Source organism: Theropithecus gelada, chromosome 14 (genome assembly GCF_003255815.1).
Source record: "Theropithecus gelada isolate Dixy chromosome 14, Tgel_1.0, whole genome shotgun sequence".
NCBI classification, from domain to species: domain Eukaryota; kingdom Metazoa; phylum Chordata; class Mammalia; order Primates; family Cercopithecidae; genus Theropithecus; species Theropithecus gelada.
Genome location: NC_037682.1, coordinates 83,876,290 through 83,897,523, shown reverse-complemented (window position 1 = coordinate 83,897,523; position 21,234 = coordinate 83,876,290).

The following is a 21,234-nucleotide window of genomic DNA, read 5'->3' as shown; positions in this document are numbered from 1 at the left end:
ATGCAGTTCCAATCTGAAGACCGGCAGTTGAAGACCCAGGAGAGCCAATGGTACAGATGAAGTCCAAGGGCAATTTGCTTCAGAATTCTTTCTGGTTCTTACCTGGTGGCAAGAGAGAGAGAGAGAGAGAGAGAATGAGGGAGGAACTGCTAAACACTTATAAACCATTAGATCTTGTGAGAACTCACTATCCCACACTCACGATCACAAGAACAGCATTGAGGAAACCATCCCCTTGATCCAGTCACCTCCCATCAGGTTCCTCCCTTGATGCGTGGGGATTACAATTCGAGATGAGATTTGGGTGGGGACACAGAGCCAACCATATTACCTACCCACAACATGGAGGGCAATAAGCTTATTAAAAGTTCATAAATTTAAATGATAATTTAATCTAAAAGCACCTTCTATTTTGACCCAGAAAATTAACCATCACACCCCTTTAACAGGATTCCTGGATAATGCATTTTATATGGTGCAATAGCTGATGTGTTTGGCAGGTTAAAGAGAGGGATTCTGAGTAAAGGTTGTTTCCACAACCTCCTCTCCACCATCAATTATATAATTAACTGCTTTCGATTGTAATTCATGAGAATGGGCTCTTTGGAGGCATCCAGCTAAAACATCTGTCACCTACGATGCCATTTATTTTATTCTTAAAGAGAGTATGCATGGGCTCATGCCAGGTTCAGATGACACTTATTAGCTCAGCAAACACATGAGGTGCCTAGTTTGCCAATCCTAAAGATAGAGCCTGGTTTTCCATTTGCTTTTTCATTAATTTCCTTAATCCTCATAGCTGATTACCATTATGAAGACCATAATTTAACTTTCTTCTGTGTCTCTCTTAGTTGCCCCATAACTTGGAAATGATTGCCTGCATCAAGCGTGCTGCTTATGTATCTGGGGTAATAAACAATACTTCACAGCAGCCCCTGGTGCATCCACAGGGAAAACGCATGAACAAATAAGGGGAAAACTCTCCAACTTGGAATTCTTATCTAGTTACATTCCCCACTTTATTCTGTAGAATCAAATTAGACACCTGCATTTTTCAGCAGCTTGACATTTCGGCAGCTGTGGATTCCTTCCTTTCTCTTCAGAAGCTACTTGAATTTGGGCATCCACTTCTATACGGGAGGAAGCAGTTCTACCTGAGACCTAAAATGTTCTTCTCTAGCTTTATAGATGTTGCTGCTGTTGTCAGAAGTTTTGGCATTTTTACTAATTAAATAGAGCTATGAAGAAATAAGTGCCCAGTGTCACCATTTTTTTCTCATATATGATATATATATATAATATATATATAAAATCCAATCATCTCAAAATTATGTACCCATTTATTTTAAAATTCTATTGATTATTTCTTCTGAATGGGTCATATATAAATGAGATTTTAAAAATATATATACTAAAAAATGGCCACCCTGGGCACTCTTTACTCCATATGTCTTTGGGGCTGCCTCTGTTAGATGAAACATAAGCCCTCCAATTTGCCAAGTCCTCCCTTCACTGTACAAACTGACTTACCATTCTGGGCTCTGGTAGATGAGTTTGAAATTCTGCCACATAACATTGTCCTAATCATCAAGGTTTGTACCCTGTTAAAAATCAGTTCAGGACCTCAATACGCCTGGACTTTCTAATCATTTTTTAAAATCTGGGTTTACATGTTATCTGTTCAGAAGAAATGATAGACAGATTAATAGAATTTTAAAATAAATGGAAACATAAAGTTATTGAGATTATTAAATTTTTTTCTAAGAGAAAGCTGTAATTACCCCTAGTTTACTCCATGGACCAAAATAAATTGTAGAATGCTAAATATTGTTAGGTTTTAAAATTCATAGAAGAACCAGAAATCATTATAGATGGAGATTTATATGACACAATAGGGAAGAATTTTCCAAGACTTATAATCAAAGCCAGATCCAGAAAGTGTGAAGAAAATGATGAGTAGATTTTACTACTAAGAAACTAAAGCCTAAAAACACTTCCCTGACAAAAAGACACCATTCAGAAAGTTGTGAAATGATGGCAAACTGTTTTTAACATATAGGAGAGGCAAAAGATTAATGTCCTTATTACATGGCAAAGTATTTACAAATATTTGACATGAAGAAAAATACTTTTAGAATAATGAGCAAAAAACATAAGTCAAGTCACAGAATGCAAAATAAGTCAAGTCACAGAATGCAAAAATGTTTAGGCTCACAAGTAATAAAAGCTGCAAATCAAGATACAGATGTTTACCTCCAAATTTGGAAATACTTTGAAGTGATTTTTGGGAGGCTGTGTTAGGGGGAAATTAGAAATTCTAGAAGATAATTTGGTAAGATGTATCAAAAGCCCTAAAAAGCTGCTTACCTTTTGGCCCAAGAATTTTGCTTTTAGGAATCTATCCTGAGGGATAGGGGTGTATGTGTGTGTGTGTGTGTGTGTGTGTGTGTGTGTGTGTGGTGTCTGCATCTGTGTTTATTTACTATGTATCTTTGCATCTATCTAACTATCTACTTATCTATCTAATCTCCCTTTTACCACTAGAGTATAAGCTCCACAAGTTCAGGGACTCTATCCATTTGATTTACTACGTATTTACCTGAGCATAGAAAATTGCCTGTCCGGAAGAAGATCAATAAATGTTTACTGAATTATTATGGTTGTTATTTTTTAATATTTACAAAAGATCTTGGCATCTTATAGCATATCTGGCAAAGAATGACTAGGATGTTGAAGGAATTTGAAATTATATCATGAAGAAGCAAGAGAAAAGAAGAACTGCTGGAGGAGGAGCAAGCAGAGGATCAGATAGTGGGCTTCAAACGTTGGAAGGGTTATTAGGTGGAAGAGAGGTTTGCTCATTCTGTATCACATTTAAGTGAAGAAGTAGATCAATGAATAGAATTTATAGAGGCAATGTGGGCCTCCACTTAAAAAGGTACTTTCAAACAATTAGAGGTGCCCAATCTTGAGAGGAGGTAATTTACTATCCCTAAAAATATTCAAGCATAAGTACTTACACAGAAAACTAATATACCAGAAAAAGACTTTTATTAGATAACTACAAATTTCTTCTACTTAAAAGACTCATCTCCTTTTCCATTATAACATCATCTTCTATTCCCTCTCTCTCTTTTTTTTTTGAAACGGAGTCTCACTCTGTCACCCAAGCTAGAGTGCAGTGGCGCGATCTCCGCTCACCACAAGCTCCACTTCCCAGGTTCACGCCATTCTCCTGCCTCAACCTCCCGAGTAGCTGGAACTACAAGCGCCTGCCACCACACCTGCCTAATTTTTTTGTTTTTTGTTTTTAGTAGAGACGGGGTTTCACTGTGTTAGCGAGGATGGTCTGGATCTCCTGACCTCCTCATCCGCTTGCCTCGGCCTCCCAAAGTGCTGGGATTACAGGCGTGAGCCACCGCGCCTGGCCTATTCCCTCTCTTTTTAATTCTTCCTATTCACTCTTCAGATCTCAGACTGAATGTTACCTTTCTCTGAAACATCGGCCCGAATACCCCAATAAATCTTCTTTGTTTAGGTGTTTTACAGCTACCTCACTTTTGGCCCGACTGTTACACACTAGATTACGAACTCCATGGAGGCAGGAACTTGTCCCTTTTTTCTATCTTATTCACCTTTTTGTGTCTGGTGTATAGTATCGTGCCTGGCACATAATAAAATGAAATTAATCTTAATGAGGTATGTATACAGGTTGAAATAATTTTGTATTTCATTTGTTTGACAGCCAAGAGTCTTCAAATTAGGGAGGCTTATCTACCTTTTTTCTTTTTTTCATTCAGTTTTCAATTCCTCATGGTTCTGTTCACCCTGCTGGTATACTGTCCTATTTACACACCTGAGGAGATCTGAAGGAAGGATTTGTCATGCCTCCCTCCCTCCCTGCTCCTGCATACCTCCAACTGGCTGAGATGGATCTTCTTAGTCATCACATGCAGCTTTAGCTCTAGCTATAGGTCTAGATATTCTATTAGGGAAATTATATAAAGCTTGGTAGATTTTTCCAGAGGTTCAGCATGCTCAGCTTTGATGCAAGTCTTTCTCAGATGTTAAACTCAGGTTCTGGAAGGTAAATCTTTTATTTTTACCAAATTGGAATTTATTTATTGTTATTATTATAAATGTCAATACAGTCATAAAAATTTTGGTAAAATAGAAAAATATAAAGGATAAAGGAAAATAGAAAAATCACTTATAATATACCTGAATAAATTTTATTAACATTTTAGTATATATCTTTCTAGACTTTAAAAAAAGCATTTTATGACAAAATGCTATCATAATAAACTGTTTTATAACACACTTTTCCACTTGATATATTGATAAGTCCCTTCCAAGTCAATAAATACATATTTATGGTATCACTTTATCATGACTGTATGCAGCCGATGTATTTGACCAGTTTGATGTTCTGTGAGTTATTAAGGTTATAAAGTTCCCTTAAACCTACGTGATAAGAAACAGAAAAAAACTGATACAGCCCTGAGACAAGATAGCAAATATGTACTGCTGTCCCTGCTAAGTAAAGGCCAATTTTTTTTTTCTAGTTTAAAAAAATACTGATAGGAATGGGGGAAAAGCATTTGTTACGTTAAAAGTTGCATATCAAAATCCAAGGACTGTGTGGATTTATTCACTAAAAATTCCACATTCCAAAGCACACCTGTAATTGGCATCGCCTCGTGATTAAAGTATCCAGCGTTTCCTTAGTTGAATAGAGCCAGGTACGTGAACTGACTTACTTAGTTCTGGAAGTTGTGTTAAAGGCTGTAAATTCTCACTACTGATATTTGAATTAGGTTTTTGTCCACTAGACCTTTAAGTTGCATCATAACGGGCTGCATATCTATTTTCCTATTTTCTAGGAAACCTGTGATCAACCATTGCCATAGATCCCTATGGGTTAAAACACTCTGATTTCCACTCTTTCATGTCTTATTGTAGTAATTGCACCTACCTTTACTCTGAGAGTTAAGTGCCACAAACTAGCCCAATAGTCCAGCATCCCATTATTCCCCTTGAAGTTAAGGACTAGCTAATATAGCGATCTCAACCAAACTATAGAGGACAGCTACATAAAGCTCATCAAGAAAACTGCCATTCTCCCTCAGCTACCACTCCAGTATTTTTTGTAATAGGAAACAATTATTTTCTAGTTTCTCCAGTGAAACACAGATTGTGGATGAATTGACACACAATTCATTCATTTTATTGCTCCTCTTTCTTCAAGACTTGGGTCTTTGTTCTAAAATGTACCCAGGATTTTGTTTTAATTTGGTATGGAAAAATGACAGATATGGAAACAACTGCTTTGAAAAAAGAATTTATTATCCATAATTCCCAAAAGAAGGGGAACGCCATTCTATGCAAAACTATATGGGGAAAGTACTCAGGTCATCCAGGAGGCAGAAGGAGAGAAGGGACAGAAGCAGGGGCCCAAGTCTTTATTGTGGATTTCATCAGGGGAAATGAGCAAGGTAGAGAAGGTACATTGAGTAAGTTTAGGATTAAGTGATCTGAATAATTCAAGGGGCACTGATCAATAGGGGTGGTCCCAGGTTGTCAGATACCTAGCCCTGGGGTGATTTACAGCAGGGGGAATATTGGCTGGGTGTGTGAGTTTGATAAATAAAGTGATGGGGAGTATGGGCTCTAAATTGGGTGGTTTGCATATCAACGGTGGGCTCATAGACTAGTTATTTGCTATCTCTAGAAATTAACTAACCTGGGAGGTGCAATTCCTCCTTGGGTCTGCAAGGCATTAAGATGTCAAAGCATCATAAAATATAGAAAATTTAAAAAAACATGATTAATATCATTTTTCTCTATGGCATACTAGAAAAGTTCTGGAATTTTGATCTTATTAATTGTAAGACCACTTAGCAGTGAATTAATGTCAATCTCATGCATTTGAGCCAAATTAGGGGAATAAACTCATCTCAATGAATTTGGGCTAATCATGACCTTAATCTGTCTTCCACTTTTTGAACTTAGAACTCACTCTCACAACATAAATTCCAGGTTTATGGTGATACAGAATGGAATGGTTCTATAAATCTTTCTGTGTATAGATTATCTTGTCTCAAATAAGGCTGTGCATTCCTCAGTTTGAACTCTATTAAATTTAACTCTAAGGTATGGACCTAGAGGTATTAACAGATGTTGTGTTGGGACTTTTAGAAAAATTGGGGTCAGTGGTGAAGCACGGTCCTAGCTTTAAGTCATTGAACTACTTTCAAGCAGGCGAAGTCTGGTTCCTGCATGGTGGGATGGGACTCTTTTGCCAATAAAATTATTCAAGCAGATTTAGGATCTGCTCAGGGTCTTATTTTTTCCCTAGAAGTGCATAAGAGATATGGTAGAGTTCAGCTCTAAATTGAAATGCTATCCTGCTCTCCTTATGATCAAGCCCTGAGATAGCAGAATAGCTATTTTGTGACTACCTACAGGAGATGAAAGAATCCTGCTATGGTGCTATAAGGCTTTATGATTTTTCTCACTGTATTCTAGATTGCATAGCTTTCAATTTCTTGTTTTCTATGTTTATTCTTTCGGTTCTCTATGGACATAAAAGGAAGTTATGTACTGCATAATCTCTACGATCACTATAGCAGCTAAGGGCCATAACCTATTTGATGTCTCAAAGGTACTTTCATCTCATAGCACCGTTAGAGATAATTTGAGTCCTATTGTTGTCGCAAATTTTGTGGATTGCTCAAGTTCAAGTTGCCCCCAACTGGAGATTATCTATGTGCTCCTCAATGATGTAAGCAATCCAATCTCCAAATATCATACTTTGCATCTGTTTCCTAAAATCCTGATGCCAATAACCATACCAGTTAGGACTCTAACAGGAAATAAGTGGCAGCCTAAAATTAAATAGTTTGAGGAGATTTTGATAAAGAAACTATTAACAAAGATGGGGCAGAGTATGGGGAAAGGCACTCACCTTGTCTGATAGAGCCAACCTCCAGATTCCACCTTTTCCTTATCTGGCTGATTCTGGTTACCAGGACATAAATTAAGATTGCATTTCCAGCTGATGTTTTTGTATATTTTTCATTTACTTTGTAACTAAAGTTTGGTTGTATTTTATTGGTTATTTGAAATTGACTTGGACTTGTTGTTTGTAGTTTTGAGCCATTAAAAAGTTTAATTGGAGATTCAGGAATGGAATCCATTCAGTTCTCCAGATTTATTAGCCCTTGAGTCACACAGAGTAGAAACCGAAATGTTTCAGCACTCTTTTCCAGATTTTGAGTTACTTCATTGTGGTTTGAGAATAGAGAAGGCAAAGTTTAGGGCTTTTTGCTCCAGGTTTAAACTCTTGGCATACAGAGCTCTGGATTCCTTCCAAAAGTTCCAACACTTTAAACAAGTTATATACTTTTGTTTTGTAGTGGTGAAAAAGGATTTTCATGCATGTAACAACCTTCCCTTAGCTCTTCACTTATCACTCTTTCTGACCAAGCGAGCATTTGAGAGCATAGAGGTTAACTTGAGAGTGGCCACAGGGCAAAGCTTGAGTAACTGGACCATGCAGAATTGTGCTGAAGAGCTGAGCTTTGTTTTTACCTTGTTAATTGCACTGGGCAGAATTGTGAGTCTGCCTGAAGCGAGCTCTAAAACAGACCTGCTCACCACACGTCTGGTCTAGTAGCTGTCTGCCACTCATTAGGCAGGATGTGAAAACCGGCAGCAGTGGCTGCAAACTCAAGCCTCCTGGAGGGCATCCAGTGCAGCTGGAGGAGGGCACAGCATTGCGGGGAGGTTCTGCTGGGTTTATCTCAAGATTCTAAGTGAGGACTATGGCTTCACAAAACTCTGCCCATGATGGAGAACTCAGGAAGTTAGCAGAGGAAGGTGGCCCTCCTTGGGGCCCAGGATAGTCACATGCATTCAGCTGAACTTCCGAGGTCCGAGGTTGGGCAGAATGACAAATTACAGAGTCCCTGATGGAGAAATAGGAAATCAGAATTCCAGTCCTAGCTCTGCCTTTAATTGCTATGTATGTGAGGTCAAATCACTCAGCCTTTTCTGGGAGTTGGTTTCCTTATCTGTAAAGTAAGAATAATTAGTCCTGCCCTATCTCTCTCAAAGAGATGATGAGTACTAAATGAGAACATTAATGAATGTGAAAGCACTTTGAAAATAGTATGAAGCACAAGACAAAGACATTGTTATCACTGCTGCTAATAAAATCTAAAATCTACTGAATCACTAACACCACAACGCTTTCTATTTCAAACACCAACTCTTCACCCAGGCTTCAAGTCCTTCTCTCAACTGGACTCTACCTTTGTAAGAAAGGATTATGTATACCTTACCTGGTCTTTGATTCAATTAAGCTATTCTGATTATTCTTCTTTTCATATCACATTTTCCTGATTCCTACTTTTCTCTACTCTTTATGTTTTCCATAGTTTATTTCTGGTTTTCTAAACAACTCTACTTCTCAGTTTTCTTCACAGCCCCCTTTATGTCTCTTAAAGCTAGTTCCCTCAAGTCGCTCCATTTAGTCCTCTTCTCACCCAAAATGCTCCTTGGAAGGCTCCATCCACTGCCGTGGCATCTATATGATGCTGGTAACTTAAGTTCTTCCCATTTCACAGTTAAATGGCAATGCCATCCTCCCAGTCACTCAAACAAAAAACCTGTTAAGTTAGACAGGACACATTCATTTTCCTCTCTTTCATCCTTTTCTTCCTACTTTGCATTTCCTTAGCCATCAAGTCCTGTGGCGTTTATCTCCCACATCTTCATATCATTGCTATGACTTTACTTTGGGTCCAAATTTCTGATAACTTGGATTACTGTCACAGTTTTCTGATTAGATTCTCTGTTTCCAGTCTGTTTTTCTGCCAATACATCTTCCACCCTTCTGCCAAGCTGATGTTTCTAAAACACAAATCTGATCGTGCCATTTCTCTGCTTCAAATGCTTCAGTGGCTTTTATGCTTTTCAGAATTAAATTCAAAATTGGCACATTGGCACCCAAGCCTCATCAGGTTCTGCCCTCCATCTTTCCCTCTCCATACTGTACCTTATCCCTTTTTAGGTCTTGAGCTCATTTAAGCATCATAGAAAACAGAAAAATGTGTAAGGAAAGATTTGCAAATAAATTACCATTTGCTCCTGGAGCCCATCTCTGCCACACTTACAGAGCACCACATTTGTGGTCCCTGTTCCAACCTCACTCCACACAGACACTTGGCTGCAGACAGGTAGAGGTTTTTGGAGTTCCCCAGTGATAAGTGGATTTTCCTGCTTGTGCCTTCATAGTTTACGTCTGCTGGTAATTCCCTTCTTACCTTCCTTGCCCAGCTAAAGAGCACTTGTCTTTCAGAACCTAGACCAAACTTTATCACCTCTAGGAAGTCTTCTCTGATCCTATGTCTAGTTTACCTATCCCTGCTTTACAGTTCCAGAATACCCTGAAAAGTCTTTCCTCCTACATCCTTCTAATAGAATTTCATCCATAGTGTATTTATTTGCTAGATTATTTAAAGGTTCAGATCTTGTCTTAATTGACTATGTATTTCTAACTCCCAGCATGTTACGTGGCATGGAATAAGTGCACAATAAAATGCTTGCTGAATAGAATTGAACTGGTTTCATCTAGAATAATTTTTCTCTCTCTTTCACTAGTATACAGCTTATAGGTCTCTTAAGGTTGATCACAAACACAATAATTTTCTTTATGTAATCTTGCTTCATTATCTCACATCATTTAACGATCTATTTGAATTTCTCTGTTGCTAGATGTGTGGCTTTCAGCATTGTATGTTTAGAGGTTGCTTTAAAATACATCATCCCTAAATATCACTATTCTTTAAGCATATGATATAATGGAGGGTGAAGTGTCTTAAGCAAGGGATCAGAAGACCTAGTTCTAGTTTATCTGTGCTGTGAAATATGTGACCTTGGGCAAAGCATTAATTTTTCTCTCTTTGGTTTAAGTTTCCTCATTCTTAAAATGAGCTATCTGGGCAATTTCTAAGCTACCTGCCTGATAAAAGACTATACACTGCTAATTAGTCTTGAACTCTTTCATATGTCCTTACAGTCATACTGGCTTTTTCTTTTTTAAACAGCTCTGTGTTTATCCAGCACAGGTGCTCCTCATCTCCGCTTTCATCTTAGCTTTCGAAAATCAGCAGCAGCCTACTTCTGCCATGGCCATGTATATATAAAGGGCTGAACTTGGGGTTACAGATATTAAAAGAGTTGTAGCTGAAACAATTATAGCTGAAGCAATTCCACATACCCATGAATATGGGGTCCTATACTCCAGACACTGTCTCCTAAAGAATAAATGCAGTTTTTCCTTGACTAATTCAGATTGGATCTGTGGCTGAATCTGCAAGTCATTAGTTAACCCACCTCCATCAGCTGTTTCTTTCCTGTTGATCAATTTAGGTGGGCAATAGTCTTAATTTTGATAAGACTGGCAGTCAGAATTATTCGATTACTTTTATATCTCTGCCAACAGTGTACCGAGTATATTTGACATCTAGAACAGATCAAATTTTAACTCCCCCCTTCTTTATGCAACAAACTTATTTTGGTAATGATTACTATTTCCTTTAACACGTGGTATAATACATTATGAATTCCCTGAAGTCAGAGACCATGCCTTGATTATGTTTGAAACCTTAGGGGCTGGTATTTCCGTTGATTTTTAGTAGGTATGAAAGAAACGTCCATGAATTGAATAAACAAAGAAATGAATGGATTGTTATCTCTAGCATGGCCAACATTGCTTCCTTAGTGACTTTTAATATGTTACAGATCATACACAATTAATTAAGCCGAGGTTTGCATTTTCCTTGGTATACTTAGAAAATGCCTACAAAATTCTATAAAGGATTTATATGGTTCTATCAGTGGAAAACCTATGGACTTGACAATAGATTCATATATTCCAATGTCAAGTCTGATCTCTTCAACTCTTTCAAGACTATAGCTCCTGGCATTTCAAATGCTTCAGCCATAGGCCCAAAGTGGGTCAGATGCCTCAACTGTCATAGCTAATTTCCCTTACTATTGAAACTTTGTTCTGAATGTCAGAAATCACACAATTGTGTCTCTTACCCTCTAATTGGTACTTAATTTTTATTTTTCACCCTCATTTTGCAAGCATTGAAGTGCAAATTAAATAGTAATTAGAGGGCAAAAATATACAACTCTGAGATTCTACAGTCTTCTGCACAATACCAGTTGCTATGTAGAAATTCTCAAAAAAAAATATGCGAAATCAAGCACCACCATTTAAAGAACTTGGGTGCTCTGCTACTCTGAGGGTGATCCATTTTCAAGTAACCTTTCTGTTAGGACTTCGTTTATTTGTGGCTATAAAGGCAAGCAAGTAAACAAGAATGCACATTATCTTTTAATATGTTACTCCTTTGCCAGTTTTACAATTTAAGCCTGAAAAATAGGTGATTCATATAAATGACTAAGAGCTTAATTTGTGTCCCAAACTGTAGAGACTTATTCATTTGTTTGATTCAGTAATATTTTAAAGAATATCAGGCCTTAGGAGGCAGACAGTGTATTGTCTTACAGCAGTCTAGTAGTCTTTGGACAGTCTTTCAAGTGGTCTAGTCTTCAAGATGGGACCAGGATAGTGCAGGAGAACATGGGATGGGGCTTCGGAAGGGCCATTCTCCCTCTTGATTAGTGTTCTGGCAGTTCAGAAGGTTGCATTTGTGCCAGAAGAAATTCCAGTGGTCTACATTAGTTTCCTTCCTTCCTTCCCTTCCCTTCCTTCCTTCCTTCCTTCCTTCCTTCCTTCCTTCCTTCCTTCCTTCCTTCCTTCCTTCCTTCCTTTCTTTCTTTCTTTCTTTCTTTCTTTCTTTCTTTCTTTCTTTCTTTCTTTCTTTCTTTCCTTTCTTTCCTTTCTTTCTTTTCTTTCTTTCCTTTCTTTTATTTTCCTTTCCTTTTCTTTTCTTTTTTCTTTTAGCATTTGCTGGGTTTCACTATTTGTATTTGCCTGACACTATTCTAGGCATCCTTGCATAAGTTATAGAATTGACTTTAATTTTTTTCAATAATTCTATGAGATGGCTTTTGGTTTCTCTTCCTTTACACATGAAGCAACTGAAATTTTCAGGTAATTGGCAAGTATTTAATACTTGGGTTTCTTATTTCAAGTGCAGTATTCTTTTTATGATACAATAGCAAGTATAGTGAGAAGGAGATCACTGAGTTACTTTTTCCTTTCTAGTCTTTCCCCCCGCTACCCACCCCCATCTTCCTTCAAACACAAATTTTAACTAAATTGACCATTTTTCAGTGTGAAACTTGCCATGCATTCTCTCTCACCTCCTGACTTTGCAGAGCTATTCCTGAGGATCACTATTTCCTTTCTCTCTGCTTGACAAAACTCTGCCTTCTGGAGCCCTCATAAAGGATTTTACCACCTCTGGGTAGTCTGCGATTTCCTTTAGCACCTGGCACTTCTACAATTACAGCACTGTGTTCTAACGCCCTGCTTACTGTTTTCCCCTGAGCTATAAACCTTGTGAAGCAGGAAGGGGCCTAGCAGAAGCACCTATCATAGTACCCAGAGGATAGGAGGTACTCAGTGTGTAACCGTTGGTTGACTGTTGTTGTGTCTCATTATAATTTCTCTGGTTCCTCTTTAAACCCTTAGTCTAGAATATAGAAAGAACACTAACAGTGGTTGCCTCTGGACTGCAGGGCTAGGATGTAAGTGGGAAAGGAGCACACTTTTCTCTATGCAGGCTTTGGTATAGATAATTTATCATACGCATACATTAACATGTAAATAAAATAAAAATGTATTAAAAACACAAAATCTGGCAATATGGTTTTGAAAGACTGTACTTTTCTCCATATAGTCTTTCTCTAAACTCTATGTACTGGCAAACTAACAGCTCTCATCAGAATAACCAATGGACCACATAAGGCTGAGGCCCATATAAGGCTAAGAGCAGGAGTCTGCCAGGCAGCTCCTAAGTAACCCTTCTGGGCTGTGAGCCACACTGCTGCTACTGGACATAGCATAGAAAGCCAAAACTAGGCAGAAACAATTTGGATGTGCTGGTCTTATGAAATAATCATGCCAAATGTTTTTGTTTTTGAGACAGAGTTTATATAAAAAACTTTAATTTTCCCAAATATACAATATACATAAAAAATCATTTGGAGCTTGAAGAAAACAAGATATTTAGGCTGAAATGTAATAGGATATTTTCTTTTAATAAGAATACAATGTAAATGCCCTTGAGATGAATCATCCCCAATAAATAATCAAAGGGACTTTTAAGGTAGAAAAAAAAGTTTTTCGAGGCTATAAATCTATCAGGAAGTAGACTTCTAAAGACTCGATTGAACCAACCAGGAAGCAAACTCCATTAAGGGAAAAGTAAATTAAAAGCACTGAATGACTTCAAAGTGCCCTTGTTTCTAGGGAAAATATGGGGACTCCCAAGTGGAAAAGGAATGTATTGGATTTAATTATAAATATAACCCATTTATGAATGAACACAGATTAATTTTAATTCAACAAATAGCTATTAAGTGTCCACTCTGGGAAAAGAGCACTCTCTTAGGTACTGGAAGGGGCATAAGGATGTAAGGCTGAGTCCTTTTCTAGAGGAAATTTACAATCTAAATGGTGGATATGATAAGACAAGTATTCAAATAACCACAATAACCAGAAATTCCGAATTATCACCCACCCAAGGGGACATACAACATCCTATAAAAGTGAAAGAGGGGGACCGGGCGCGGTGGCTCACGCCTGTAATCCCAGCACTTTGGGAGGCAGATCACGAAGTCAGGAGATCGAGACCATCCTGGCTAACACAGTGAAACTCCATCTCTATTAAAAATACAAGAAATTAGCCGGGCGTGGTGGCGGGCACCTGTAGTCCCAGCTACTCGGGAAGCTGAGGCAGGAGAATGGCGTGAACCTGGGAGGCAGAGCTTGCAGTGAGCTGCGATCCAGCCACTGAACTCCAGCCCGGGCTACAGAGCGAGACTCCGTCTCAAAAAAAAAAAAAAAAAAAAAGTGAAAGAGGGGACCCTCACACGTTAGAGAGTCCAGAAGAGATCACATTAGTGGCAAGTGGGATTCGGGATTGGTAGTAGAGCAGGGGGCATGCTAGCAAGAAGGAATAATCAGGAGCACAGAGGTATGGGGGGGTTATGGAGAGGGGAATAGCAGAGTCTATTCTGGCAGCAGCAGAGGCTACATGTAGGGAACTGGTGGGAATAAAGCCCGAAAACCTATATTTGGGGTCTATTTTGACTGCCAATAGGTACAGGGGAGACATTGGAGGTCTTAAAGAGAATGAAACGCTCAGAAGAATAGAGCTAATAGTAAAAGTACAAGGCATTATTCCCGTTCAATCAGATCTCAGCTTGAGAAACTAAATTGTGCTGTTCATCCAGAATTCAGTGTGTGTTCTCACCATGTTTTGATTTCTGAAATTTATTTCCATGAGCTCCTAAAGATTTTCTTGGAAACAAACATGTTCTAAAGGAACAAAAAAAAAGTGGAGAAATTAATGGTACTATGTGTAGTGGATAAAACTCTGAAGTCAGACTTGGGATTGAATCCCGACTTTCTTAGCTCTTATAAGCTGTGCAACTTCTCTAAGTGATTGAGATAATGACTGGCATAACGTATAGTTAGTACTTAACAGAGTACCTGAAAAATCTCACATGTTAAATAAATTATGACTGTTTTTATTACTTTTAGGGTTATCATGTTTATGCTTGGTTTAAGGACATTGGGCCAGGGTAAGGGTGAAAAAATGCTGATCAATTGTATTTTCTGGTAATACAATCCCAAAGAGTAATGCCTGAGACCAGAGAACGATGTGACAGAAGAGAAAATTCACAAGGTGTGGTGAGCACAAGGGACCAACCACACATTGTGGATCATGGGAGAGGTTGACAGGGAACATGGCCATGAAGGCTATTGAAGCCCATTGACTCAGTGGTCAGAGCCACTGATTACAGACACCACATTTGGAACAAAAAAAATGACATGACACTTCAGCACCTTTGTAATGGACATAGCTAGGTCCTGCAGTAGGCATCATTGCAGTAGGCATTTATCAAATGGCCATGCCTAAAAGGGGAAGAAAATGGTAGAAGGCAGCAGGTTGCTGAAGGGAGAATGTGAAAGCACACGTAGGTCACCTCTGAGGACTTTTGGAAACTTTAGGGAGGAATTTAAGGAAGCTGGGTAGAAGGCAGTGTTCTACTATTTAGTCATTGTTTCATGTCCCTTTTTCCCCTGCTCGTCCTGCCGTCCTGAGCTGGTGTGATGTGGGACACCACTGGTTGCATTGAGATCATGATGACCAGAACTATGCATAGGAAGACAGTAGGGTGCAGGGAAAGGACTAGGGAGAAGCTGAAACAGAGAGATTTGTCCAATAGTTCAGGCTTTGCTCTCCACCCTACAGGGTGGGCAAAACAATTTATTATCATAAGAAAAGAAAATATTAGAATGGCTGTATCTATTTATTTAACAAAAACAAGAAAAAAATAAACTCATCTAACATTTAAGCTTCTATTTGACACTAGATTCTGATTTTGTTTCTCCTATTGAAGGGTAAGAATCATAATTAAGGCTGATCACAGCAAATTTTAATCACTTTTAATTGGGCCTGAATAATATAATCTTGTAGTTCAATAGATGGGTCTTTGGTTTTTGTTACACTTTATGACATTTAAGGTTTTGGGCAACTTGTTTTTGAGATTCTAAGTAATGTCTTGCTACTTTAACATTTGCTTTAACATTAACATTATATGCTCTTGGTACCCATGTAGTATTATTCCAATGTACCCCTTGATTCCCTGCCCCTCCCCCATTTTCCTGAGGTAGTTATAGAGTGGGTTTTTCATTTCAACCTGCAGGTGACTTTGAAGACATATTGCCATATGGTGCAAAAAGATTATAATACATCACCACTTGTTTGCCAGATGTTGTTCTACTCTGCTAGGCAGTGATTCAGATGCTCTGTGATGATTTTGCAAAGTGAATCTTGCTAAATTGGAGAATTTTAGTTGGCACATCCCATCTCATTATTATTGTCTGACTATTTCAAACATATAAAAAAAACTAATAGTTGGAAATGAATCCACTAGATAATGCAAATAGCAGTGTTTCCTCCCTCCCCAGTGGCTGCCATTCTTGCATGTGACGGCATCTCCATTTCACCAAGTGGGAAATGGAGTCATGAGACACTGACTCCAAGGGGGGCGGGGGGGGTGGTTGAACATAAATGGATACTAACAAGAGTTCATTTCAGGCATTGGGATTTCCATGTAGCTGTTTTCTACATTGTGAAAGCGGAGAGAGGCCCAGTCTTTCTCTAGACTCAATAGCCAGCTACATAAGTGGTGTGATTTGAGGACCAGGAACGGCCCCAGTTGTTTATGCAGCAGTACCTACATGTCTACCATTAATGACTTAACATTTGAAGTAAGGAGTTTTTCTCCAAAAGTTCTCTTTTTAAAAGTCATATATTACAGGGGTGGAGCAGAGTTTGTACTGTGTAGAGGTTAAATTCTGTCACCCCTGGTCTCCTTTATTCTAAATTTGTCATCAATCTGATCTGGTATCCTTAGTGCCTCCTAAGCACTTACTACATTTTCATTGAGTCAATAAATGAATGAATGAATGCGTGAACAGAAGAACATTTTTGCCCTCACTGGAAGATGGCTGGTGAAGAATGCTCATCTTAGCATGTGTTGTAGTGGAGAGAAACTGAGGATGGGAGGAGAGTAAAATGGTAAGTCCCTTGGAGTGACAGAATGTGTTAGGTGGGAAGATGTTCCCCCAGAGGTCATCTCCACGGGGTGACTGGCTGCAGTGTTTGGGATGGTGTGTATACTCCCAGTGCTTTTCCCAGCACAGTTGCTTCCCTGCTGGGATGGACCTTTCTCCCCTTAATGAACGAGAAGGCTTTCTCAGGTGCATTCAGTGCTTGTCATGATATACAGCCCCAGTTTTTTATCCTGTCCAGTGTCAAGTTCCAATCTGTCTAGTGCCACTGTCACTGACAGAGCTGCCAGTCTGGCAGCCGACAGTCTCATCACTGGTTTTCAGTCTGATGCCTGCTGTCATGTGTTTTGGCATCTGGACCACAGACCTTCTCCTGGCAAGACACCAGACTCTTACAAAAATGCCTTTAACAGGGATAACCCCGTAACCTGGAATGGATTTGAAATCATTACAGCCGGACATGGATTCATAGTCAGACTTAGGTATTCACCACCACAAAGGAAAAAGTCAGACACTGATGGATTTATGATAGTCCAGAATGAAAACTTAATTCAGATGGGACAAAAAGGCAGAGCTAAAACAAAGACGATTCCTCTGGAGGTGATGGCTTTAGCGAATAGCAAGTGGATTTCAGGACAAAATTCACATTTCCATGGTGTGAATTCAAACTACGGTGAGAAAATACTGACATATTATAGAAGTTGGAAATAAAAGAAAATTGTAAGGTCTGAAATTGGTGATGGGCTAAACAAGTAATTCAAATTCTTTAACTTCACTTTGGAAAGAAATGGGCAATATTTCGTATCAACAAGTATTTAATACATACTTGCTATGATCGAAACTACTATTTGTTGAATGTTAACTATGCACTAAGCATAATGCTAAATGTATTTTAGGTGTCATTTCTCTTGATCCTTGTCATATTCCTGTGAAGCGGGTATTATTATGCCCATTTTACAGCTAAGGAAACAGGTTTAGGGATAATAAGTGGCATAGGTCACACAGCTAATCAGTGACAGACAGTAGACTTCAGAGTTGACTTAGGTTCTCAAACTGGCTCTACTCTGTGTCCCGCGACCCCTGCCACCGTGCTCATCTACTTTGCTAGGTGCTGTGGCACTTGCCCATGTTCCTTTACAGGCCTGCATGCCCTGCACCTAGCTGCTGTGTTAGCCACAAGTGGCTTGCAGCTGCCCTGACCCCTTTTCCTGGCTGCCTTCCCTAAGCAGTTTACTTATCCCTCTACCACCATTGTGGCTCATGACCTTTATTGATGCTTTAAGCCTGGCAACTCTGTGGTATGGCTTATGCTTTTGAGAGTCTTACCTTTTTATATGGGGCCAAGAATGTACTTGACTGAGACCACTTCTTTACCTGGATCTTTCCACTTTCCTATCTCTCTCTTCTTTTGTAAGTGTATCCTTAAGAGCCCTCTGTCAATAAGTAATGCCCATCTAAATCCTCATCTCAAACTTTGCTCCTAGACAACCTAACCTAAGATGGAGTATTGCCAAGGAACAGCTTCCTTGTCTAAGAAGCATATAGTCTTAATGCAAGGAAGAACATTCAAAATGCCCAGTGCTATTCAAAGAGAACAAACTGGGTCAATACTGAGTTCCCTCTCCCAGGAAATATGCAATATAGGCTGGGAACAAAGATCAAAGATATTGTATGGTGGTCGGGCACGGTGGCTCACGCCTGTAATCCCAGCACTTTGGGAGGCCGAGGTGGGCAGATTACGAGGTCAGGAGATCGAGACCATCCTGGCTAACATGGTGAAACCCTGTCTCTACTAAACATGCAAGAAATTAGCCAGGCGTGGTGGCGGGCACCCGTAGTCCCAGCTACTCGGGAGGCTGAGGCAGAAGAATGGCATGAACCCGGGAGGTGGAGCTTGCAGTGAGCCAAGCTCACGCCACTGCACTCCAGCCTGGGCCACAGAGCAAGACTCCATCTCAAAAATATTACTACTACTACTACTACTACTACTAATAATAATAATAATAATACTGTATGGAAAGTTCAGGCATAAACTAGAAGGTAGTACTAGATGAGCTCTCATCCCTAATATTCAAAGATTCCAGGAACTGACACTTGTTAATAATAGTTTTTATATGCATATTGTGCCTTATATTTCCTAAAGAAATAATATTGCGCAGTGGCTCATGCCTGTAATCCTAGCACTTTGGGAGGCCAAGGTGGGCGGATCACTTGAAGTCAGGAGTTCAAGACCACCTAACCAACCTAGTGAAACCCTATCTGTACTAAAAATACAAAAATTAGCCGGGCGTGGTGGCGGGCGCCCATAATCCCAGCTACTCAGGAGGCTGAGGCATGAATCGCTTGAACCTGGAAGGTGGCGGTTGCAGTGAGCCAAGATCCTGCCACTGCACTCCAGCCTGGGGGAGAGAGAGCAAGATTCTGTCGGAAAAAAAAAAAAAAAAAGAAAGGAAGGAAGGAAGGAAGGAAGGAAGGCGCAAAGGAGAAAAGAAATAATATTGCCTAGTTAAATATGGCAATACTATAGTTTGACTTCCTGATTCAAATCCCAGCTTTGTTATTTTTGTTTAGTAGAACCTTGGACAAATTTCTTTACCACTGTACATATTAGTTTTCTTATCTGGAAAATGGAGGCAATAATAGTACCTAACTGAAGGGCTTGTTATAAGGACAAAATGAGTTTCTAACCTGTAAAATACTTAGAACAATACTTGGTATGCAATAAATGTTCAATAAATATTAACTATTATTTTATATCTCTCTATATGTATGATACAACCACCAATGCTTAATTATATTGAACAATAAATGTTTTGCATTGCAAGCAGAGGTAATAGTGCAAGTAGCAATTTCTTTCTCTTTTCTTCTCATTTTGTTGCAAACTCCTTGATTAGAAGGAACTCTGACTTTTTTATAAATTGGGAAAAAATTCATATGTCATAAAATGTACCCTTTTAATAGGGACACTTTAGTATATTCAACAGGCTGTGCAAACATTATCACTGCCTAATTCCAGACCATTTTCACTACTACAAAAAACAATCCATGCCCATTAATAGTCTCCCTTCATTTCCACTTCCCTCTACCTGGCAACTGCTATTCCTATTTTCTATCCCTATGGATTTGGCTATTTTGAACATTGTATAGAAATGAAATTATACAATATTTGGCTTTTTGTGACTGACTTCTTTCACTTACTATAATATTTTCAAGGTTTATCCATATTGTAACATGTATTACTGTTTCATTCCTTCTAATGGCTGAATATTTTTTCATATTTTTTATCTGTTCATAAACTGATGAGCATTTATTTTTTCCCATGTTTTGTCTATTATGAATAATGCTACTAAGAACATTCATGTAAACACTTCTCTGTGAATGTATGTTTTCAGTTCTGTTGAGTATATGCCCAGGAATGGAATGGCTGAATCATATGATAACTCTATATTTAACTTTATATGAAACAACCAAACTGTTTTCCAAAGTGGCCACATCATTTTTACATTACCACCAGCAATGTATGAGGGCTCTAATTTCTCTATGCTGTGGTTTGAATGTTTGTGTCCCTCCAAAATTTATATGTTGAAACCTAATCACCAATGTGATGGTACTAGAAGGTGGGCAGGGCCTTCGGGAGGTGATGAGGAGCAGACCCTTCATTAATGGAATTAGTACCCTTATGTAAGAGTCCCCAGAGATCTTTCTTGACCCTTTGGGAGGTCAGAGTTAGAAGCTGGCATCTATGAGAAAGTTGGCTCTCACCAGACACTGAATCTGCTGGTGCTTTGATCTCGGACTTCCTAGCCTCCAGAACCATGAGAAATAAACTTCTGTTGTTTATAAACTACCTGATCTATGTTATTTTGTTATAGCAGGCCAAAAAGAATAAAGCAAAAGTTGGAACCAAGAGTGGGTTTGCTGTTATAATAAATACCTGAAAATGTGGTAGTGCTTTTGGAACTGGGTAATGGGTAGGATCCAAAAAGTTTTGAGGTGCATGCTAGAAAAAGCCTATATTGATATTCGTGGACGATTAAGGGCAATTTTTATGAGGACTCAGAAAAGGAGAGCTGTAGAGAAAATTTCAATCTTCTTAAGGAATATCTAAGTGGTTGTAAGCAGACTGTAGAAATATAGATGGTAAATGCCATTCTGATGCCGTATCAGATGGAAATAAAGAACATGTTATTGGAAACTGGAAGAAAGGCAGTTCTTGTTATAAAAGTTGCAAAGAACTTGGCTGAATTGTGTTCACTTCCTAGTGTTTTCTGGAAAGTAGAATTTGTGAACAGGATATTTGGTGGAATAAATTTCTAACAAAGTGCTGCAGGTACAATATGGCTTCTGTTGAATGCTTATGAGACGAGAAAAGCTATTTAAAGATAAATTTTTTAATCAAACAAGAAGTAGGATTTAAATATTTGGAAAATCTCAGCTTGCCT